Raw genomic sequence first — 24,286 nt, 5'->3', positions numbered from 1 at the left:
TACTTCCTTCAAGATGTGGTTATTCATTGCCAAGACAGTGTTATGAAGTATGCTTTAATTTACATGGATGTGCTGTCAAAGAAAACTTCACAGCTTATTCTGAGCATTCACATCTTTAGTCAAAGAAAATAAAAGACAGAAAAGAAAGCATACGTATGTGGAGAGTCCTACAAAATTCCTGTAAGGAGGTTCTCCTTGTTGACATTTCAAAGGAAGCCTTTATACTTACAATGTCTGCAAGGCACAACTTTGGCTAACACTGATTGGATACAGGACATTACAGAGGTGGGATGACTTGTATAATACTTCTGATTGGTTAGTAGCTGCCACATAGCGAAACAATGAGCTTTGGTTGATAGGGTGAAAAGCAGTTCTTACTGTTCTGGTTTTATCTGGCTTCTCGGGTGGCACTGAAACTTGGGGCTTGGAATTTTCCTCTGTTATCCCAACACTTCCTTCCACCCAGACACCTAGTCTGCTTGCTTTTGTTCACTGTACTTTGTTACGTGCAAGGTTAGTGAAGCACGGGGTCAGCGCAAACATGGCCCTGATTGGCCATGGAATTTTCTTCCACAATTCCCTCCTCTTGGCCAAGCATCTCACAAGAGTATGCTCTGGCCCCTTGTTTCAAATTCTGATGCTCATAAGCTTTTGCCCTCCAGCTTCTCTTTCTTGGCTGTTTTGTAACCCCTTTTATTGCCATTAACTTTATTTGCACAGATTACATAGATTTACTACTCTTTCTAAGACAGAGCTTCAAAGAACATAACATAAGTACATCTGCACATGCTCAGGGATTAAAACTACAGAGCAACAGCATAAACAGAAGAAGCAATGCAGTATATATTTCTTGAAGACAAGAACAACTTATCAGTGGAAAAAAAACCAAATAATTTTAAGCAACTCACTAAATTGAAATTTTCCAGTTTAGGGTACATCTTGACCCATCAACAATTGGTGGTTTTCAGTTCTACACACAGAGCAACTTCTTGTACACTCACTGCACAGCTCTCACTTAGCCTTCATTAGTTCATCATGCTTTGCAACATTTTTGTCACTTTTTGGTTTTGAGAGAGCCTTTAGTTCTCGCTTCCTATCACTATACACTTTCTGGTACTTTTCCACATTCTTGCACAAGTCTCTACTCCAGCTTTCCCAAACTTGGTGCCCTCCACACTTTCCCCCCTTGAGTCTTTCTATCTGCAACTCCACATACATCTGTCTACTTGCCTCCCACTGGTGACTTTCAGCGAAAGTTTACACTTGCTTTAACCATTTAAAAGTCCCATTTTCATTATAATCATTTTAGCACATACATTGTCTCTCAACAAATATTCAGTTTTACTTGCATTCTCTTGTTCAAATACATCTTTCTTTCTGGTAAACATACAAAGTTGAGCCTAAGCTACAATTTTGCCTTTCTCAAGCTGGTTGTGTTAGTCTAATCTCATACTGTATGGTATATGCAAATATTTGTTATCTTCACAAAGGTAACATTGTATTTGCATGTTGGCATGAGGGTGGGGGTTTTTACACATCAAAACTTGCCAGCAGACCTTCTGTGTAATGTTTACATACAGGCAGTGACACCTATTTTTAATTACCTTTGGAGTTTGCTTTTTCAAAGCTTTCTAGGTACACGTGCCTTCTCCTTCAGCATTATTAAGCAGGCAAGGTTCAAAACTGGTCAGAAGATGATCACATACCCTCTGAGCCTCTGTCTCATTGGTCACAAAAGGCTTCAAATCATTTTACACTACTTAATCCTTATAAAAATGAGGAATCTTCAAAGCATTTGCCATAGCTTGAGTCTTTTATAAATAGGTATTTGATTTTTACGCTACAAGGCGGGTTGTTATGTGACCCATAACAATCAACCATGTCCACTTGGTCCACATCTTTGGCTTTTCTTTGTCTTCTGCCAGCTGGCGCTAGTCTCGCTGCTGGACTTTGCCAACTCTGCCAGCAGGGTGGAACTACGGATGTACGAAACTCTTACCTGGCTCCACGCTGGGCAATCTGCGGTGGAGGGGAGGCGCTCCATCCCTCCCTCCAGAATCCTCCCCGTCTGGCTCCGTGGCGACTCCGTGGAGCCACCGGCCGGGGCCACCCGCAGCCGGACATCAGGGCGCTGGGCTGCACAGGGACGCAAATGGCGGCTGCTGTAGCCGCCGCCATTTGTGTCCGTGTCTTTAGCCGTGATAGGCTACGTATATATTTACGAAGCCTATCACAGCAAAAGACAGGGGCGCCAATAGCGTAGCGGTTGCCATTTGCACCCCTGTCTTTTGCCGTGATAGGCGACGTAAATATATACATAGCCTATCATGGCTGAAGACACGGATACAAATGGCTGTGGCTATGCCATTTGCATCCCTGCCCTGAGCCGTGATAGGCTATGTAGATACTTACGTAGCCTATCATGGCTTGCCAGGGACACAAATGACGGCCGGCGTAGCGGCCGCCATTTGCGGCTGCAGCCCAGCAGCGGCTGGAGCCGTCGGAGCTGCTGCCGCCACCGGAGTTGCAGCCAGGTAGGCTCCGTTTCGCGGGGTGGTGGGGCAGGTTGCTCCATTCCGCCACGGATTCCAGGGCCCCGAATTCACTAGAATTTGGCCTCCCTGGGATCCGTGGCGGAATTCTCTAACATCCCCAGGTGGAACCTTACTGGTCTCTTTGGAGTGGCAGGGCATTATTATGGCCCTTTGGTGGCATCAGTGAACTACAAAGTAGCTACTAGGGTGCAAATAAGGAGAAGTCTAAACAGGAGAAGACCAAACTTCCTCAAGCATGTATTGGGACATGATGACAAAACAAAAACAAGCAAAACTGTCCCCCTCCTTTTGGGAATATATCATAAAAAGTCTCGTGGTATAGCTGGATGAGGGAGCACATTATCTGGACTAATTTTTGGCCTGTTCAATTAGTTCATTATTGCAAATTTCTTCAGTTCTGTAACCTTCAGCCATCAATTCACAAAAAAGCAGAAAATCTTCTAAGTCTTTTGAGTCTCCATTGGATCTGACAGTCTTGGGATTAGCTGCCTGCATCTTGCTTTCGTCTGCTTCAGGGTAGGATTGCCGGTACCTGCCCTGAGAATCTGGATCCTGAAATCTCCAGTTGGCTCAGCAATTCCATCTGCTTCTGGGCTGGACAGCCTTGCGATGCTCCACTTGAGCGCACTGTCTCTGTCCCTTGAGGTCATCTCTTGGGGGGCTGGATCGGCTGGCACTGGCCTTGCTGTGGGCATGCGTTAACACTGGGAAGTGTGTATCCAGGAGTCGATTCCTGCTAACTTGACTGCAGTGTGGGAGATCAGCAGCATCTGGTATGGTCTTTCTCACCATGTTTCTAAAGTGAATTTTCTTTGGTGTTCTTTATGTAGACCCAGTCTCTGACCTGAAGTGGGTAACGCTGTTCGCTCCCTGGTTCAGATGGGTTGCGTTCTTAACCTGTGGATGAAAATGACTGACAACATGCATGAATACCTGATAATATTTGACTGTTCCACTTTGGGCTAGTTTTAAACCAGGCACAGTGGGTGCTGCTGTGAGTGTTCTTATTGGTTTTCCTGTAATGATTTCATAAGGACTCAGTCCATGTCCTCTGCTTGGGGTGGCTCTCGTGGCCATTAAAGCCACTGGACGAATCTTGATCTATCTTAGTCTTGTATCTGAACTTAGTTTTGTACTTCGTATTTTTCAACACTCCATTTACTCTTTCAACATTTCTTGAACTTGTATTTAACTAGAAAACAAACAAACAATTACTAAAATGTATTTATAGCCAACCTGCTTTGGCATCTGAACAAAGTCTATTTGCAAGTGCTGGAAGGGTCCTTCTGGGAGGTCTCTGTGACCTTGTTGAACCTTTGCAACTTTCCCCATGTTTTCCCCAGGTTTGACAGGTTGAGCAACGTGTACAGACGTAGGCCGCTGTAGCCAAATATTTTGGAGCATACCAATGTTTCCGAATTGTCATATTCATCCTCTCTTTATTAACGCTCTGGGAACTACCAAGTGGCTGTCTTGGGAACGCCAGAGGGAGTCAAAGTGCAAAAGGCAACTTGCAGACACTCATGTTTTTCTTCTCTTGTTTCGGAGCCAAATCTCGAAGGACAGCTAACTGAGAAAAAGCTAAAGACAGGTCAGCGATTACAGCATGTAAAAACGCTTCGGGCTGTGGAACAGAAAGGGCAGCCAGTTTAGTGTGGTGATCAGCCACAGTTACTTTTAGCTTCCAGAGTGGAGGCTTTGGAATGACCTTCACATTTTTTTACAGCAAGGCAAGCAAGGAACAATAGAGCATACAAAAGAGCTACAACATAAGGACCAGTTTTTTCTAACTGAACTAGAAAAACTCAAAAACTCACATTGTTCCCACAGTTAAACAAAATCATGACTAACACCAAGGAGTCAGTATAAATATTGATAGTTTTGGCTTCAGCTACATTGCAGGCACAAGCAAGAACAATGAGTTCAACTACTTAAGCAGAGTGGACATGAGGGAAAGGAGCTGATTCAAGGCACTCATAAGGAGTTACAACAGTGTAGTCAGAAACCAAAGTCTCATCAGTGGCTCGCTGACATGAGCCATCTACAGAGAGAATCAGATTAGGATTTAAAATTGGGGTGTCAAAAAATCAAGTGGAGATTTCATAAACAAAGACATTAAGGCAACACAGTCATGAGATTTACCTTCATCCTGAAGAGGGAGAAGAGTAGCGGGGTCTAGGGAACGACAACGATGAACAGAAATATGAGCCACAGAAAGCAATAAGGTTTCATAACATATCAACCTGGCACTAGAAAGATACTGAGTTTTAGACTGTAAAAGGAGAGATTCCATAGCGTGAGGGACCATGAGCTTTAAGGGTGAATAAAGAACAATATTCTCAGGCTGCTCAAACCAATCGAGCTGCAGCTTTAATTACACAAAAACAGGGAGAAAAAAAACTCGAGCAACTAGGAGACACTGAAATAGACAACGGAACGTTGTTTAGGCCTGGGCTCTTGGGTGAAAACACCAAGGGCACATCTATCTCGTTCCTGGCAAAACAAAATGAAAGGTTTAAATAACTGGCAGTCTGAGAGGACGGGCGGCTGCTAGAGCTTGCTTATGAGTTAAAAAAGCATTTTCAGCTTCAGAGGACTAGAGAATAAGGACTGAAACAGTTTTGCAAGTAAGTTCTTGGAGCAGTGGAACACAAGACAAAACAATGTTCAACAGATAATGGCTCCAATAATATAGAGAGGGGCTGTATCGCAGGGAGAGGAATAGGCTGATTAAAAAGGTTTACAGCTTGAACAGTTTTATTCGTTATTGAAATCAGGCTGTTAAAAACAGTAGGCTGCAAGACAGACATTGACGCACTGGTGAACTAAAAAGGAAACAGTTTGTCCATTTACCTGACCACAATCAGAAAGGGGCAAAAGAGGGGCAAGAATAGCCTGTTCCCCCGTACTTTGATGCAGACAAAAGGCAGGAAAAGGTTTAAAAAAGCCCGCTGGCTTTGTTGTTTCGCATCTGAGTAGGTGGACTATTTGTTTCAGGGCCTCTAACACCTGAATATTGTTTTAAAGACTTGAGTAAGTTTGGCCCTGTAAAACTATAGTTTCATCTGGTTTTTGTTAGCAGTTCTGAATAGCTACCCCGGTCCACTTCAAGAGTGAAAGCAGTGCGTGTGGCGTGAGCCATTTGCCTGCATATAATCTGATGTGCTTCTGTGGATGGGAGATTTTGGTGTCTGGCAGCAGGGTCTCCTTATGCTGCCTCTGCCTACTTCTTCAGTTGAGATGGGATAATAATAAGACGCACAGCTGTCAAAAATCAGACTGGCTTGGAGTATAGGTCTCACATGCGAAAACAAACTTTCCCTAAAATTTCTGGGGATCTTCTGCTGGTTTAGAAATCCTTTTACAACAGCGCACAATTCAGCGGGCATCTCTGGCTTGCAGAGGCTTGCTGTGGCTGTGCTGCTGCCCTTGGCAGTGCCTGTGCTGGTGTTTCTGCCCGTTCTGAGCTTGATGGGACTGAAGCAACAAGAGGTCTTTTCATCTTCAGGATTCTAATGGACCTTCTTTTTCTCCACCAAGTTAATTTGTTTTTACAAATATAATTCGTATAAATTATGGATAAGGGGTGGTGTTCTCTTAAGGAGATCAGCCCGAACAAGGGAACATGGGCACTGGTCGTTGGTGGTGCGCTAAGCGGTATCCAAGCTTACGTTCCTTCACATTTTTCCGTTGTGTGTTTGTCTTTTCCTCAAGAATCTTCCCAGGACACTAGCTGGGAGTTGGCCTTTCTTTTGGAGGCCTCCTTTAACCAACCAAACATGCAAACCGCTGGGCATCAAGTGTTCTGCTGCCACGGCTTCCTGAGGCCCCTCTGAGACAGACGCTTCTGTCCACGTCAGAGGTCTGTTCAGTGGGAAACTGTTTACTGGGGTTGTCTCGGGAATAGAAATTCCAGTTTTCCAGAAACTTGCAAGTTTGCTTCTGATGCTGCTTGCACATAGAACATGCTGAGGTGCCTTTGGGAGGGACAGGAACACGCACGCCGTTGAACCAACAGATCCCACGGGGGAGACCTTCTGAGACACAGAAGGCGGGGGGTTGCAGTTCGCCAGAGCGGCAAGGTGTTCAGACACAGAAGGGTTGTTTTGCTGAAATTTAGAGCCCCTCCTGCTTCTAAATTCAGACTCCACAGCACACTCCTTGGCTTTTTCCTTCTAGCCTCAGGGCTTTTGAAGGGCAGCAGGCAGGATGCCCGTCTGAGACTACAGGCTCACTAGGACGTACCCGGTTTTGCCACCAGACACAATCATACAACAGTGGACAATGTAGGCAACACAAGACAGGTCTCTTTAACAATAACAGATCCTCCCAGTTAACCAGACCAGAACAGTTCCCCAGTTACAGACCTGAGACAAAAGCAGACAGAAACAGAAAAAAAAGAATGTGGAGTGAGCCTCAAGAACTCAACGGCAACTCTCGTCGGGAGACCGGGAGGTTCAAAAGACCTCAAAGAGGCGCCTTGTTCAGTGTCCTGAAGGGGGGCTTGCCTTGCAGCAGAATCACTCCACTTACTGGGCTACCTCGGTAGAATGCCCAGGTTTGTCGAAGAAAACGTAACAGCTTCTTCTGAGCATTCGCATCTTTATTCAAAGAAAACAAAAGACAGAAAAGAAAGCATACCTATGCGGAGGTTCCCACAAAATCCTTGTAAGGAGGTTTTCCTCATTTACATTTCAAAGGAAGCTTTTATACAATGTATGACAAGGCACAACTTTGACTAGCATTGCTTAGAGACAGAACATTACAGAGGCGGGATGACTTGTATAATACTTCTGATTGGTTAGTAGCTGCCACATAGCGAAACAATGAGCTTCGGTTGTCAGTGTGATAAGCGGTTCTTACTGTTCTGGTTTTATCTGGCTTCTAGGGTGGCATTGAAATTTGGGGCTTGGAATTTCCCCCCTTTCCCCCGACACTTCCACCCAGACACCTAGTCTGCTTGCTTTTGTTCACTGTACTTTGTTGCATGCAAGGTTAGCGAAGCGTGGGGTCAGCGCAAACGTGGCCCTGATTAACGGCTCATGGAATTTTCTTCCACAGTGCATATCACATCCATGTAACCCAAATGCCTACATGAGGGATCGTTTGGCACTGAACTCTGGGAGCTTAGGAAAACCCAATACCCCCCAAGCTGAGAGTGTCAGAGACCACAACAAGGTCTTAGAAAGCAATTCTTTGTTTTATTAAATAAGAATTTAAAATGAATTAAAATCACTCATCAGGGGAATTAACACCAAGAAGGTTAAAGATACTCAAGTATTTAAGGTCAATAGTGAAGCTCAGTACGCTGAGATTTATAGAAAATCGTGTGTGTGTGTGTGTGTGTGTGTGTGTGTGTGTATAGCTGATCATGGAGAAAGGGGGCAGAGAAAGACGTTGCAGTTTGGGATAATTTGAATGGGGGAGATACAGACTCTTTTGGGGGAATTGTGAGAGAGTTTGGAGGAGGGGGTTACAGCAAATACAGGGGTTTGGGAAGAAAGTGCATGGAGAGGTGTAAAAGAGCAACAGGGAAGGTTCAAAGCCAAGGGCTTTTGGAGTTTGGAATTGGATGGAATATTAAGAAACAGAGAGGAAAACAGAATAATTGGACTATGAACTACTTAAAAGGGAAATAGAAGATAATGCAAAGATGTACTTCTCCGTATCTGCTGACTTGTAGTTGAGCTCTGTTCTGTTGAGCTCCTTCTGTGGAAAAGTGAGGGAAACAGGAGAAGGCGGTGGCGGGGGTGTTGCTCTTTTGAGCAGAAACGATGGAAGGAGTCCTCTTTCCTTCTCTCCCTCTCCATGTTCTATGAATTTGGGTTGCTGTTTTTATCCCTCTTCTCTCAGGATTTAGTAATCAAAACAAAACAAAACAAAACAAATCTTTCTTCTAAGATTGCTCATGGGTGTTGGAAAATGGATTGGTAGGTGGCAGACATTAAAGGAAGAAAGAAGACAGTGGGCTCCTCTTTCTTTCCTGATCTGAGGAAAGGATGGGACTTGATGAGTGCTGTCACTGACGATCATAGGTCCAGGTGAGCAAGGCAGCCAGGGGGATTTTGGTGACTGACTTAAACACAGGTGACAAAAGAGTCATGTAGTCATGCCTGATTACACAGTATTAGGTTTTCAGGGTCTCACAGCTTTAAAAGACATTGAATTATTTTTCCTTCTGTTTAAACAAGGTTAGAAATAAGTGTGAAATATTTCATAGTGGGGCCTCTGTGGTTGTTGTCCTTAGGCAAGAGCTGAAATTTGCAAGTATTAACACCAAGGAATTAAGGCAATCAAAGCACAATGGCTGGCCAGAAACTTGTATGCCAGAGATCTGTAGTTCCACATGGGATGTGCAAGGCCTCAAAATCCTATGGAAGCTGCTTTTCTGCTCTTCTCAAGACCAAAACCCCCTAGCTCTCTTCCAGATACAGGCCCTATCTTCCCCAAACAGCAGAATTTGGGGTGCTTTGTAATCACTGATAGACTTTGTGTATGCTCAGAGGTTCAGTGGGCTTTATAACTACACCCCAGGCTCCAGGGAATATAGGCTCTGGAGTTCACATTGTGGTTCAGATTCACTTCTGGGGTGGGGGTGGGGGGAGTCCTCCCAAAGAGCCCAGTTCCTGAGTTCCAAAGAACAAGCCAGCCCTTCCTCCAGCAGTAAATTCTCTTCTAGTTGCAATGTACAGGGGCAGGTGAAAGAAAGGCACTCTGCACTTGCTCAGAGGCACACTATGCTTATATGCAAGTTCCAGGTCTCATGTTCAAAAGGAGGGGAGTTCTCATAGGGCTACCTCCAGATGAAGAGAAAGCAGATTGCCCCCTCCCTGCTGCAAATCTATCCCCCTCCCCAACAGAGGGAGAAGTCATAAGAATGTAGCAACATACCATTTGCAAGCAAGAATCAAGTCAGCGGATAAATTCATCAACAGACAGAGTCACCGCTGAGTTGTGTCACCTCCCTCCCTCGTTCCCTTCCATTGAGACCGAAAGCACACCAACGGGGGCTGCTCTGAGGGGCTCCGTGGCTGGGTGATTTTCTTTACGGCTCGTGATTGGCGGGGGGCTGGCTCCATGGCGCCTCTGCGGTCATCACTGGTCAGTGGGGGAACTGCCTGTCAGGTCTCGCGCTCTGACTCGTCGCCAGGGAGCGCCCCGGAGGGCTCCCAGCTTTCGTGACAGTGCTGCCGCACGCAGAATCATAGAATTGCAGGGTTGGAAGGGGCCTACAAGACCATGTTGCCTTGCAAGGAAGCCATTCCCCAACAAAGAGAGAGGTGCGCCTATGTGCTACCCATTCAGAACAAGAGAAGCCCAAGCCCAGTGTAGGCCTCTCGCATGTTTCCCCCCAGCCAGCCAGAGGAAGAAGAAAGTGCCACTGCTGCCGCTCAGTGGCGTTGCTGAGGTCTGGCTGTTTGGGCGCTGGGCTGGGGGGACTGAGGGAGACCAGGAAGGGAAGCGGCACAAGGTGGGGCTGTGCCCTCTTTGTCCACACCTGCCAGCTGCCTCTGCCCTCGTGTCCCTGAGAATGTGCAAGGGAGGGGAGGAGGAGCTTCCTAATCTTACGGAATTGCATTCATGATCCTGTCCACCTTTGTTTTATGCGCAGGTTCTTCCTTCTGCGACCCCACACCCCCTTTCGGATGCAGAGGGGCTGGCCTTGTGATGCAGTGGGAAATGCTCAGCCACAGGAGGAGGTTCATGCCACCTCCTCTACTCGCCTTCCTATCTCCCAAGCCAAGCCACGCTCTGCTAAGATGAGCGCAACCCAAATTCCTTGCTTATGCAGAGGGCTAGGGGTGTGTCACCCAGGTAGAGTTCAGCGTAATATCTAAGGCCGCAATTCCATGCACACTCACCGCACTCTGAGTAATAAACATGCACAGGGGGATTACACTGTAAGGGCAATGGAGACGGAGAAACAGGGAGTAAAGGAGTTATCAGACCGTAGGCGATTGGAGGAGGGGTTGTGATTGCCTAGCAAAGCAATTCCCAGCCTGACTGAGATGGGGGGGGGGAGAAACCAGCAGGCGCCTTGGCGCCCCCCCCCCCAGCAGCGCAGCTGCCCACACCGCCCCAGTCACGTCTGTCCTGCGTGTCAGATGCTTCCCCTCTCCCCGCAGCAGATCGCCGCTGCTCTGCTGGCGTCTTGAAGAGCAGGTCAGGAACGGCAGCGTGCCCAGCCGCGCTGGCTCAAGAGCCGCCGCTGAGCTGTAGCGGAGTTACAGAGATGATGGCAGACGCGCGTGCTTGTATACGTGAAACGTGCTTCTCCTTCAAGTAAGGACCGGAGCCCAACAGTGGGGGGGCAGGTGGGGTGGTGAGCTTGTGGGGGCGCTTGCCCCCCTCGTGTGCTGCCCCAGTTGTGTCCCCACCCGCTGTGGAAAAGGGGCGGGACTGCACAGGTGGGAAACAGCGAGGAGCTGCTTTTGAGCAGAGAGGCGGCAGGAAAAGAAGGGCCTCAGCGACCTGTCCCACCACAGCACTTCCCAGCCTCCTGGGCTGTTTCGTGTTTCAGGCAGGACCACAGAGGCAGCTGAGCAGCAGGAGTGGCTGGAGCGTCAGTCTGCACCGCAAAGCCCTTCTCCAGGCCCTGACCTGGGCGAGGCAGGCAATGGCGGTCCGTCAGCATGCCGGACCGGGAAAGAAGTTCGGTCGCCATCAAGAAAGGGGACACATTCTCCTCACATTCTCCACAGCTATTGCTATCAAAGAAGGCCCACGAGGAAGGCCCGCATCTAAAATGTGCTGACTATTCCATGAATCAATGGCTGCCTTTCAAAGATTTAAATCACAAAACCCTCCACGTCCGCCTACCAGCAGCGGTCAGCTTGGCCCTCGCAGCAGCGCGCTTCCTTGCGCTCCCTCCCTCCCGCTTGCTCTCGCTCTCGCTCTCCCCCACCTTCTCCTGGGACTATTAAGGGTGACACTGTGCTTCTTTCTTTTACAATTTTAATGAGCTTGTGTGTAAGACCACGTTCAGGTTTTCAGTATTTGTGTCTCAAGATGACTGGGAGGAGGAGAACCTCCCCCCCCCCCCGAAGAACACCGTGTAGCGCTAACGTGCATGTAAGCTGAGGAGAATAAAACCCGGCACTCCTGCCTAATCCTGTTCCCCTCCAGGAAACGATCCACCCCTGATTTTCCTTACTCCACCTATACATGCTCAGGATTCGCCCCCCACCCCCCCCACCCCCACAACTGCCCTACTCCTCCACCTTCTTCTTACAGGCTTGCCTAGTCTTCGTTTTATTTTCCTTGTGCTAAGATCGTACCAGGACAGCCCAGGAGTCTGTTGCCAGCACCAAAGCTGAGTCCTGGAATATGACCAAGTGGTACCTCTGAGCTTGTGCAGAGTGCCTTTCCCTCAGTCTCCTGCCTCCCCACACACTGAATACTTAGAGACATTCAGGAGCAGGGTACTCCTGAGTGAGTACATGTTTAGGCAGGATTTTAAGTATAATGGCTGAGCCCTTAATCCCTTTCCTGCCTCCACGCCCCCCGCCCCGCAAATCGACTCCTTGTTTCCTCTCCCTCCACATACTTCATTGCAGCCAGTCCCCAGTGGGTTTTGCCTTCCTCTCCACTCTGCCAGCACATGAGTGCTGTTTAACAGTCCTAGAAGAGAGAACTGCTAAGACTGTAGCCTGCCTTGTTTTGCGCCATGGAGGGCGGGGAAGGGTGCGCTTTACCATGAGGAAAGAAATTAAGGCTAAATTATAGATGGGTGGGTTTGGATTCCACCCAACCTAAAAAGGATTCAGTGATTAAAAAACCTTGCCTGTTTAAGGCCAAAGTGTGAAATTGTCTTTCTAATTAATAAAAGCAAACTGTGCTCCTTCTATCCTGTTGTTTGATCACGGCTGAGTACTTCTAATGCCAGAGACAAGTCGCATTCTAGAACTTCAAGCCAAACATAGCAGGCTGGATGTAGGGACTGGCCGTAACTCTGAGATAGCTCCTTGGCTGAGCAAGGGTTCCTTTTAAAGTATTAAGGGCGCAGTCCTTCCGAGGCTTCCAAGTTTCCTGTGCCCTGCCAGGCTGAAGCTGGCAGGGCTGGAGGAACAGCAGAGGCAATCTTTACCTCCCTGTCCTCTGATCGCCTGTATTTCCACAAGACAGGCTTTTCAGCCTGTCTAGCAAGGACGCGTTGGAGGGGGAGGGAAGGAGGCTGGAGGAGGCTCAGGATAACTCGGATCCTGGCCTCCCCATCCACTGGGAACAACTCCCATCCATCCCTTTCTTGAGGCTCTGTCGTCACTTTTCCGACCTCAGACAGGCAGCCAGAGTGGTTCTCTCTGTTCTGGCTGTGAGGGGGAGGGGTCTGGGTTAGGGTTAGGTTCTACAGCTCCCCCTTCCAAGGTCATAGTGCTGTCTCCAACTTCAGAGGGGTTTTTACAAGCCATCCTTTGGTCTCCGGGATGCTCTCTCAGGGACCATAGGATTGCTCTCTAATGGGATCTCTACACCTCAAGTTTATTGCGCATTCATGGCTGTTCACTCACTGAATTGTGCAGGTCCATTACATGACATAGTTGTTGTCCAGTCATTATTCCACTATTTCCTCCCACCAGCACCATGTCCTCCCCGTGTATTTCTCCCCTAGTGTGAATGAAGTGCTGAGTGTGGTTGTTGGGGGCATGGTCATGATGTCGAGGGTGGTGACAAAGGTCTGATGGGTGTTCAGCCTTCCTGCTCCTGCGCCATTTTGGCTCCTCGCCATTTTCAGCCTGCCTGTTCAAAGCAGAGCAGCAGCGAGGGGAGGCGGCAGAGCGGAGGAGCAGCAGAGGGGCTGAGTGGCAGGGACTGGCCAAAAGCACGGAAGAGGGAGGCGGGCCCGGGGAGATCGGTGGGGGGCTGTCCGCGTGTCAGTCCCTGTCCACCAGTAATGTGCAAGGGGAGGGAAAGGGGCAGGAATCCAGGAGCAAGTATCGCTGAACCTGTAGCGTGTGTAATGCCTCTTCACGGAAACATATGGAACATGTGAACTATGGGAACAGCCATCTACGGAGAAGGAAGCGCATGTAAAGGGAAGTGGAAGTCTCTGTTTTAAATGCAGGATTTTAGGCGGGTGTAGAAATCCCCTAAGAAGTCTTATAGTTGGGCAAGGGTAATTTAAGCAGCCTTATAGTTGGGCAAGGCTTTAAATTGTTGAGTGGCATATTGGGCAAGGGATCCCTTTAAGTTCCCTTCAAATTAAACAACATTATTAATTGGGCAAGGATCTAAGCGTCCTTTGAATTATTCCCATATATCCAACTTTTCCTACCTTGGAATAAATCTCCTACATTTCAGAAGGCATCCCACTGCCTCATAGGAGGCAATGCCACTCTAGCTCCCTGCCCAGATCAGTAATGTGTAGATCCCATGTGGTTCATTGCCTGCTCATCCCCAGGGAAAGCTGAGGAGGCTCCGAGTATTCCAGCCGACCCTGCTGGTCAGCGTTCACTGGGGCAAAGCCTCCTGGGGCCAGGAACAGTCCCCAAACACCCCCTCCACCAGCTCAAGCTGGCTGGCAAAGAGGCTGGGGACCTTTGGGAGCCGCCCGTCTTCAGCTACCTCACTCCACTTCTGCTACGAGAGGAAGCCAGCCTCTGCTTGGCTTGCCTCCTCCACCTGCTGAGAAACAGCTCAGCCAGGCTGCATCACAGACCCTTCAGAAACAAGTCAGGACCCTCTGGGGGACCGATGAGCACCATCCTCTCAGGATAATGAAGGGATGCTGTGCCTGATACCTGCAGATGGATTACATGCACCCCTCTCTTCAAGCAACATGCTGTCTTGCCCTGTCAATTGTGTTGAGGTGCAGAGCCCCCCCCCCATCTCTCTAGCTTTTCAGGCTATATTATTAATAAACTGGGGCCCCAAGTCTTTATCTAGACTAGGTCACGCTGAATCCTATGACTCAACCCAAGCCCTGTGATTTGCACCAAATAATTTCCTCCAAGGTGGAGCTAAAGGATATGACTAGATGTGACAGGCTGACACAACATTCAATGCTCAAAAAATCTGCCTCTTTAAGACCAGAGTTAAGGCTCTCTCATGTTGGCTCACATTCTACAAAGCCAGGAGACTGGCAGCTGAGGCTCCTGCCATGATGTGCCCCGTGATGAGTGATGGTGTTGTGCAGTGTCACAAATCGTGCAACTCACCCTCCAGGCACCCCCACTTTTCCTGGGTCATTCAGGCCCAAATGCAGGTGGGGAGGATGGAGTGCCTGGGACCAGCAAAGGTGCCCCGTGTTGTCCTGTCCTGCCTTATGACGCATCTGAGCCTTACTGTTTGCTAGAGGAATCCTCCTGTGAGTTGACCCAGGCCAGATGGTTGCCTACTGGGGATGCTGGAGAAATCTGCAATAGATCCAATGAGCTCGGACTTTTGTGAATCTGGCCTGCAAATTCAGCAGTTCGCCACCTTTTCCCAAGTTGTGCAGATTCTACAAATTTGTGGAACTTTATTTTTACTTTCCAGAATTGTACACAAATTTAGTCATACAAAAATATGAAAATTTTTTAAATGTGCATTTCCCCCATAGGATAAAGCGTGAAGATGCAGGTGGGGTGGGGGGATTTGCGCATTTGGCCAAGTGAACTTTAAAACATGAATGCAAGTTCAGTAACTTGAGAAAAACCTGTTTCCGTCAGTGAGCAGACAGGATGAAATACGCCGACAAGCTGTGATGGGATGGACGTAACAAACTCTGTACGTCACTATTGCCTGCATCACTAGCTGGCCTGACAGGCTGAACAGTGAGAGGGGGCCTTCCTCTGGCAGCAAGGCTGGCTGCTTCTGAAGCAGGGATGTTGTGAAAGTCCACGGGGGTGGTAGTGGAGCCCAGCGGACTCCCCTTGCCCGTCCTTCCAGACCCCATTTGCTGACCTGCTGAGCACTCGCAGACCCACCCAGTGGGCTCAGCGAGTGCCTGGCAGCTGCACCGCCCTCCTAGTGAGCGGCCATGTGTGCGACAGCGGCGGCTTGGGCGCTTCTGGGCAGGTGATGTTGCATAATTGGTGGCCGTAAAGAGCCCATTTACACAACACTGCAGGCGTGAATGGAGCATTCACGCCTGTACTGTTGCGTAAATGGGCCCTTTATGGCTGCCCGTTATGCACCATCACCTACCTGGAAGCGCCAAGGCGCCATTGTTGCACGCAGTGGCCGCTCACTAGGCGGACAGGCGGCCCCACAGCTTTGTCAGGTGCTCGCAAGGCCATGACAAAGCTCATGCAGTGCCGCGAGCAGGTGTGAGCGGCAGCAGTGGCTCGGCACGGAGCCAGGTGCAGGTGAGTCTGACCATCCCTATTCTTAAGGCAATGCAGGACTAGGGCAACCTGGGACATCTTTGCTGAACAAGGAAAAGTGGGTGCATGCGAGCACATGGTCCAGGTGGAGGGGCTTATGCTGCTTGTCGTGAGTCACTGTGCTTGTTGGGGGGGGGGGCTAGCATCTACACAGCTCTGTAAGTAGCCTGCCAATTCCAGGGAGCAAGATCTCAGCAGCCCACTGTGGCTTGCTTGCTTGCTTTATTTATTATGAAAATAAATAATTTGTATGTATTCCAAGGGCAGGTCATTCTACAACCAGGGTGCCACAGCAGAGCAGGCCCTCTCCCACATCCCACCACAGTGTATGTCTCACACTGATAGGACACAGAGGAGGGCCCCTCCAACAGATCTCAGTCCTTGGTCAGGCATATTATAGGGAGAGGCACTCCCTCAAATATCGAGGTCCCAAGCTGCTTAGGGCTTTAAATGTCATCATCAGAACCTTGAATTCTACCCGGAAGCATATTGGCAGCCAGTGCAATTCCTTTAAAACCAGTGTTATATGGTTTTTATGGGGTGTTCTGGTTAGCAGCCTAGCTGCTGCATTTTGCACTAGCTGCAAATTCCAGGTTGTCTTCAAGGGCAGCCCCACGTACAGTGCATTGCAGCAGTCTAATCAGGAAGTTACCAGAGTATGTATTACTGTGGCTAGGTTATCCCTGTCCAGGAAAGGCTGTAGCTGGCAGATCAGCTGAAGCTGGCCCCACGTACTCCAGGCCACGGAGTCCACCTGGGGCTCCACTGACAGGAACGGATCTAGGCGCGTAAGCCGTCGTGGGCTTTGGTGCGTGCTGGCAACTATTTTGAATATTCAGACCCAGGCAGGGGGTTGCCATGGTTTTTCGTGTCATCCAAACTTGGGCGGCAGGGGTTGTCTGAGGGTCAAACAACCCTCAAATGACCCATGCTCTGTTATGGTGATCATGCGAACCCGGTCATCGTGTCACACAGTGAAGACGTAGACACGATGAGGGCAGCCAGGCTTGTTTGTTCGTTAGCCTTCCCTGCTCACGTATAAAGCGGACTATGAGGGAGGTGTCTGCTTTTTACAGCAAAAGATTGCATGGCTGAGGGAAACCCTTCCCCCTCTGCTCAGTTGCTTCAGGCACTTTTCTCCCCATCTTGGCTCACTTCCAGCATTGCTGTGCTGAGAGAAAACGTTTGTAGGCAACAGAGCCCAGAGCGGTAAGATTGGAAGGATTCAGTTCTCCTCACCCACGCTTTTTACTGCAAAACCTAGAGCTCCTCGTCCCTGCTTTGTATGAATGGAGCAGACATGTGAACAATGCACAGGGCTGCCCCATCGCATCTACGTCCGTCCCGAGTCTGTTGTTTGTGGAATTACACACACACACACACACAGACACCCCCACACCCCCAGGAGGTGCCAACTGTGGCCTGCTTTGGGTGCCAGCTAAACCCCATCTTTCCACCCAAGCCTTCCCTGATTGATGCTGGGGGGCATTTTCTGAATTGCTGGTTTTCTGATTTTAAACTGAGGGTGTTTTGTATTTATTTTTGTATCAGAAACCGCTTGGAGATACCTTTCGGATATGGTAAGTGGTCTATAAATTGATTAAATAAATAGCACTGAAATTGCACCTATAAAGACCTGCATATTCACACTACAGACTGGGAAATCACATGACATAATGCTCCACACAGAAGAAAAATCTAGAAAAATATCTGGGGAAAGCTTTCTAGCCTTCTCCCTGATGCACTAATTTTCTGTGTGCAGAAAGCATTGGGACAAAGGAGCACTGAATCATGTGAGACTTCAGTCGTACCACCCAGGCACAGATTCACCACATCATCTGTTGTTTGTAAGCACTAGACCTCTGCTGATAGTCTCAGATGCATTATTGGCTGCAATTGAACACAGTTAGGTGCACTTATGCCTATTGATTTCAGACAGCTTAAGTGTTTCCAGTTGCGTTGGAATGTAGCCATTATGTTTTAGATTCTGCTTTCTCCATGTGGAAAGTGGGGAATGTCCACGACACTGAGATATGGCCAGGGGGTATGTAACTGTTCATAACTGTGCAAAGAATAAGAACACAGATGGCTCAGCTCGAGGCACTGATTGACATGTATGCACAACGTGTGTGTGAAGTAACCCTAAGTTTAAATAGTATTGAAAGGAGAATGAGGTTCTGAATCTTTGTGCCACCTTGACGAGTCCCCAGTCATGCAAAGAGGTCTACTCATGTTGAAATTGTGCCAGTTGCCGTGACCTTGTTCATTAACATTTTCCCCAGCTGACATATAGCAGCTTACCCAACCTACCCACCTCTTGTTTCCCTTTTATCTTCTTTCTTATTCCCGATCTTCCTACTTACCCAGATAAAAACAGGCTGGATTTTCAGTAACCCTGCAAAGGCCCAAAGCAGTAGCAACAGGGATGTAATTTAATCACTTTCTCATGGTAGGTGTGCCTTCTAGCTGCGATCTTTGAACATTTTGCTTTCCCTGGGTTTGCATCCAGGCTTCATGCAGCCAGCAAGTGACACATTAAGTTCCAATCTGTTGTTCATTAGAGCACCTGCATCGTTCCCACTGTTTATTGCAGCCAAGGTGAAAATGAAACCTTGAATTGCCCAAACGTTTTGCCTTGGATGCTCCTGTGAGCACCCCTTACATTTGGGGTCTTGCACTCTGGGTGACAGAAATGTGGGCTGTGCTTCAACATGAGAGATGCTCACGTTGCGCTTCTTTATATTTAGATGCAGAGTACAATGGAAGCAGCTACATTTGGAGTGTCTGAAGCATATGGGGAGATTGACAATATATATTCAGCTTGAGTTGTCAGCCAGGGAGACATCTGTCACCGGAGTAGCAGATGGTACAGGATTCTAGGGTTCAGAGAAATAGAACCAAACTCTGTAAATATTGGGCCCAGAGCATACTTAAGAATGAGAGCAGAACCTGTGCGTACATCCACATATTTTGTGGCAAAGAATTAAAAAAGTATAGAAAGCTCAATTGTCATTTTGGCAGCCTTTCAATATTGTGTGTACATGTGTTTTTATATAAATGTATTAGGGATATACTCAGATATGTAAAAATACAGGATAAATATTACAATAAAAATACAATAAAAATGTTAATAAAAATACAAATAAGATGTTTTAAAATGGAATGCCTAAAAAGGACTAAAACAGCAGCAGTAGACAGACAGACCTTAGGTGGGAAGTTCCAGCAGAAAGTAGGGGCCACGATGGAGAATGCCCTACTCCATGTAACGTAGTTTCCAAATTCTCCAGTCAGGATAGAAATCTGTGGACCAGAAACCGAATGGTCGCAAATACAGAAAAAGCACAAAACAATCTTTCCTTCTTGCATATCCAGCTGTGCACATGGAGAAGATCCCCATAGTCTTCTGCCACAGCACACATGCACGCACATGGCCACCAACTGTCTGCCTGGCACAAGCAACATGCCTGGCCATTCCTGGTGATGGGAAGCCCTCTGATATATTTATCCATCCCCCTTCCCCCACCCTCTCTCCAGGACTTGAGGGTGTAGGCTGCTCCCACAAACCAAGATGGATATGGTGAGCTTCGGAGACTCGGACAGGAGCAGGCTGTTGGACAACTGTATGTGGGGCCCGGAAGGTCCTCACATTGTCAGGAATGGTTGGACGCACTGCATCGCATTGCATCCTGCCAAGTGGCAGCATGCCTGACTGAGGGCTGGTGGGGACGAGAGGCCGCTGTTGAGGATCTCTGCTCCACGCATGGGAGGGGACGGATCATGCCACTTGCACTTCCTACAAAGCTTTTACAGTGGTTAGGCACACGCTGGCAATATGTGATGGAGAAACCACACAGGAGTGGTGGAGGTTGTGGCCTGTCCTTGTGCTGGTGCTGAGGGCTTTCAGGGAAGATTGGCTCTGGTGCGGGAAAGGATGCATTGCATCAGTCTGGACGGAAAGACCGAGAGAATCCCCCAGTGGGGATTACCGCCAAGCTGTTCTAATTGAAATGTGTGTTTCCCTAGGAATTTATCTCCACCGTCTCTGTCTTAAAAGATTGGAGTATGAAGCAGCTCGTTCCATCACACAAGCTTTAAAGCTGGGGTGCGGAACCTCTTTCAGCCTGAGGGCTCAATCCCATTTCAGAAAAGCTCTCTGGGGCTGCATCCCAGTGGTGGGTGGGGCAAAGGCAGAAAGGGCGGGGCCAAGATACCAATTTATTTTAATGTAAAGCTCTTACTGCCTGTAGCTCCGCCTGAGGAGTGGCATTTCACCCTTTTAGAACGGGGGGAAACAGCACCAAAGCTGGGAAAAGGAAGGCAGGGGGAGGGGTGATGGCCATCTGGGGAGCCCCAGAGGACCAGATTGGGACCGTGGGACAGGGGTTCTCCACCTGTGTTTTCAGTGATGGAACTGGCAATGCATAGTCAGTGCTACAGGGATTTCAAGGGAAGCTGAAAGAATTTTGAAAGATTTTCAAGATGGCCCAGGGACACTTTGCACATGCTAGCTGTGATTTAGTGCCTTATGCTAGGGCTGCCATCCTAAGCACACTCTTGGACGTTTGAGCTGCCTTGATGACTGTGAATGGACAGTTTAGGGAGAAACATTACATTTTATGAGGCATGTGGCTGTTGGTTGTCTGAAGGAATAGCCTCACATCCAGGGATGGGCAAACTCACTGCACTGGGGGTCACACGCTGCTCACTGCATCCTCACCGACCAGCTGCCTGCCCCTGCTTGCCCCGTGCACCAAGTCACCAGGCGATCCACAGCCACCTGATCCCTCTCTGAGCCACCATTTTGCAAAGAATGGCAGCTTGGCCTTTTTTGTAGAGACCGATCTTATACAAATGGTGGCCGTAAAGTGGCTACCTACGCAGGATTGCAGGCATCAATGGCCATTTATGCCTGTAATCTAACTAATCTTGCATAAATGGTCACCTTATGGCCATCATTTGCATGCAATCAGCCTTTACAGAAACAGCTGAGCTGGCATTTTGCAGGTCAGTGAGGGATCGGGGGTCCCTGCACTTGCCCAGGTAGGCACAGACCAAGTCAGGCAAGCGTGGGGATCTGCAGACCGGTGTCCGGGAGGTGGGAGAGACATCGATTTCTCACTGGGCCTTGAGCCCCTGGCAGGTGGACACCTGTGACATCCCTACTCGCGTCTCTTCATCTCTCTCCAGTCATCCTTAACCTATTCAGAGATGCACGGTTTGACATCTCCAATCTCACAACCAGCAGCCAATTAAGTTGGGCAGGGGCAGAAAAGGGTGCAGTGCAGCAACACCTCATCACGCATCTGTCATTACTTGACATTACTAGAGGAGAGAGGAAGAGATGCTCAGCCGTTCTCAGCAGAAGTTATGCATCTCTTGTAATTAATGACAGGAGAGTGCACACCCCATTTTCATGGGTTTGGATTAAGCTGAGTTATTTCTTCCCCAAATCAGAAAATAGTGCCGCTTATTCCCGCTCAGGTGAAATGGGCCTAATCCTGACCAAAGCCAAGATGGGGTCTAAGCCCTCCCCACCCCTTTAACGTCAAATGCCTCCCCCCCCCCCGCCTTACCTCCTGGCTGCTCCTTGAACTCTGGCTGCAGGAAAAAGGTTTCCCTTTCCCCTCCTCCTGGCACTGCTTCAGCAGGAGCCAGGAGTGTTTGCAAATGTAGTTTTGCCAGTTCTCCTGCTGAATGTCGGGAGCTCTTGGAAAACATCTTCCAATGGCCCTGGTGTCCAGTTTGTTGCCACAGCAGTGTCAGCATTAGGTGCTGATGGGAGTAAGAAAGGGTGGGGGGAGAAACCCCCTTCCTCTTGCCACAGCCAGAAATGCAGCGAAGTCAGGAAGTGGATAAGTCGGTGGAGGGGAGGGGATTGGGAAACTCGTGGGTGGGGGTGTTTAAGAGGGCGCTGGAAGTGAGAGGGTGATGGGGTGAGAAGCAAGAGAGGGGTGATTCTCTGCTCTGGATTAAAGTCTGAGCTGCAGAAGAGCTTAGCGCCATAATTCTCACCTCCTACTTGAGGCAAGCATCACAAACTGCTCAGGAGGGGTGCGGCTCACCCACGTCCAGTTTTGTCAGGCACGTGGTGGGCCACTGGCCAACCCTGCTCGAGGCACCACATGAGCATCGAGAATGCTCTGATCATGCCTGCGATGTTGCACCCAAGGGCAGCTTGCTAGGAGGCCGGGCAGCTGCCAGGGGCACCCGGAGTCGCGGGGAGCTCACAGAGCAGGTCCACAGAACCCCATGGTTCAGCAAGCAGGGTCCAGGAGGGTGGGCAAGGGGGAGTCTGTCAGACTACCCCCCTACCCCCCACCCCGTGGATTCTCCCAACATCCCCACTGCTGAGGTCCATATTCAGAGACAAGGAATTATGTAGGGCTGTGCATTGCTTCGGTGCCGAATCCAAATACCAAAGTGAATCAGGCTGCTTCGGGGGTGCCTCAGTAAAATCTGAAGCAGATCGGACCAGCATCAAGGAGGTCCAAAGTGAAGCGGGTCACCTGGAGCACCTCAGTCCACCTTGGGGATTCGGAGCTTTTCTGATCACTTCTGAAGCCCAGACAAGCCTGTCTCTAGATGTATCAACCTCCTAAAAATCAGGGAGGGGGCGAGGAGGAGGATGGAGGGGGAAGTGGAGAGGGGAGGGAGGGAGCTTTGGCAAAGGGCAACTCTAGTTGCCAAATTAGGGCTGAACTTAATCCAGCAGTCTCCAATCAGTGACAGTGGTGGAGGGGGCAGGGGGATACTGCAGATCAGTCTGCATTTGTTTCATTGTGTGCGAGAGAGCTGCTTAGAGCTGCTTAGTTGGCTAGATCTGTATGGTGTGTGTGTTTGTGTCTTCGTTCCCACCCCGCCCTTCTCAATTCAACTATTCCCTTTCTTTCTTTTCTTGATTCTTTATTTAAACAACCAAAACATTTAAAAAACACTTTAGTTTCCTCCTTGCCTTGCCTTGCCTTGCCTTCTTCTTGGCTCCCCTGCCCCTTCTCAATTCCTGCATTCCTTCCCTTGAACTCTATATCTTTTCCCTATTTTTTTTTAAATTAAAAACCCTTTTCTTTGCTTGTAGGTAGTTCTGTATTTGCTTTTCTTTTGCTCGTGTGTGTGTGTGTGTGTGTGGGGCACGTGCTTGTGTTGTGGTCAAACAGTGTGTGGCAAAGCACTACACACAAGTCCACATTTCAAAATACAGTGGGAAAACCACTACACACATCGACATGTATAATGTAAATGTAATACTACACTGTCTGGCAAAGCAAGCCCAATATAAGGCATCTTTAGGGTCTTGGCAGAGATGGGTGAGGTGCTGCTGTGGCCCTTCTGTGCAACTGGAGAAAAGTTATAGCTCTTTGCATTGAGAGTTTTTGTTGAAAAAAGCACATAGCACAAGAACCACCCTGCCAGCCTGCCTGCCAGCCTGTTTTCCCAGCCAAATTCCATTGCATTCCACCAAAGAGGGCCTGAGGTCATCCACTGTGAAGCCGAACAGGAAAGTAGGACTAGGGGAGAGGGGTTACTTGCACTTCACAGAAACCTACAGCAGAGGTTAGGGATAGTGACCTCCTCCTAATCACCGCTTAAACACCTAAGTTCTCTGATTATCCCTTTATGTCCCTTAGTTTGAGTTTCTGAGAACAGCACATTTTATCTGTGCCTAGCACAAGAACTGTTGTGACACACTGTCTGAAATTTGACAGGTGGAATTGCCTCCGTGGGGGATGACAGGTCCCCCAAACTAAAAAAGTTATGGCCGTTTCTGTTTTCCAATGCGAGTCAATGGGACAACGTCAAATCCAAATAATTCAGATATCCAAAGCTCGCTTCAGATCCAAATCCCAAACAAAGCAGATTGGGTCCGAATCAGTCCGAAGCAAAGCGGGTGTTCCGTGCAGAGTTGCAGGTGTAGAATTATGAAGCTTAGTGATACCTCTGCTCATAATGTCCAGTTCTACCCTTATTTGACTTGCTTTTGTCCTGCAGTTATGGCAATCCAATCCTACTACTTAAAGTACATTTGCCGTTTCTCTGTGGCTGTGTGGGAAGGGACCACAGGACAGTGCTCTGTGAGTAGAGCACATACTTTGCATGCAGAAGGGGGCAGCTTCAGCCTTAGCATCTCCAGTTCAGGGATCTCAGGTGGCAGGGCTGGGGAAGACCTATGTGGGAGACCTTGAAAACCTGCTAACAGCCATAGTGAAGGATATGGCCAGGTGGATGGTGTGTGACCCTGTAGATATGGCAGCTTGCCTATATTTCCTCTGTGTCCATGCACACATAAATGTGGTATAAGTATATAGAGCTGACATCCATATGCTATGCTGGCACGCCCCTTGCCTTGAACTGCAAAGGTGGTGTCTTTATTGGGCTGGCACTAACCCTGGCAGGAATTAACAAGGACCAATTGTCTCCCATTCTCCTTAA

General features: G+C 48.7%; 1 long non-coding RNA gene across 1 annotated transcript; it reads right to left on the bottom strand.

Moving 5' to 3' along the window:
* Positions 1-42: 42 nt before the first annotated feature.
* Positions 43-7,296, bottom strand: LOC146340312 (uncharacterized). The gene is made up of 3 exons (XR_014784583.1): positions 7,197-7,296; positions 4,698-4,730; positions 43-3,747 (listed from the first exon to the last, which is right to left on the bottom strand). It is a non-coding gene; the product is annotated as an uncharacterized LOC146340312 (long non-coding RNA).
* Positions 7,297-24,286: the final 16,990 nt, after the last annotated feature.

The sequence above is a fragment of the Heloderma suspectum genome, chromosome 7 (genome assembly GCF_057233095.1).
Source record: "Heloderma suspectum isolate Gila_16-S chromosome 7, 16-S_ref, whole genome shotgun sequence".
In the NCBI taxonomy this organism is placed as follows: Eukaryota; Metazoa; Chordata; class Lepidosauria; order Squamata; family Helodermatidae; genus Heloderma; species Heloderma suspectum.
Note: the sequence above shows the minus strand (reverse complement) of the source record. Positions and strands in the feature narration are given on the sequence as shown.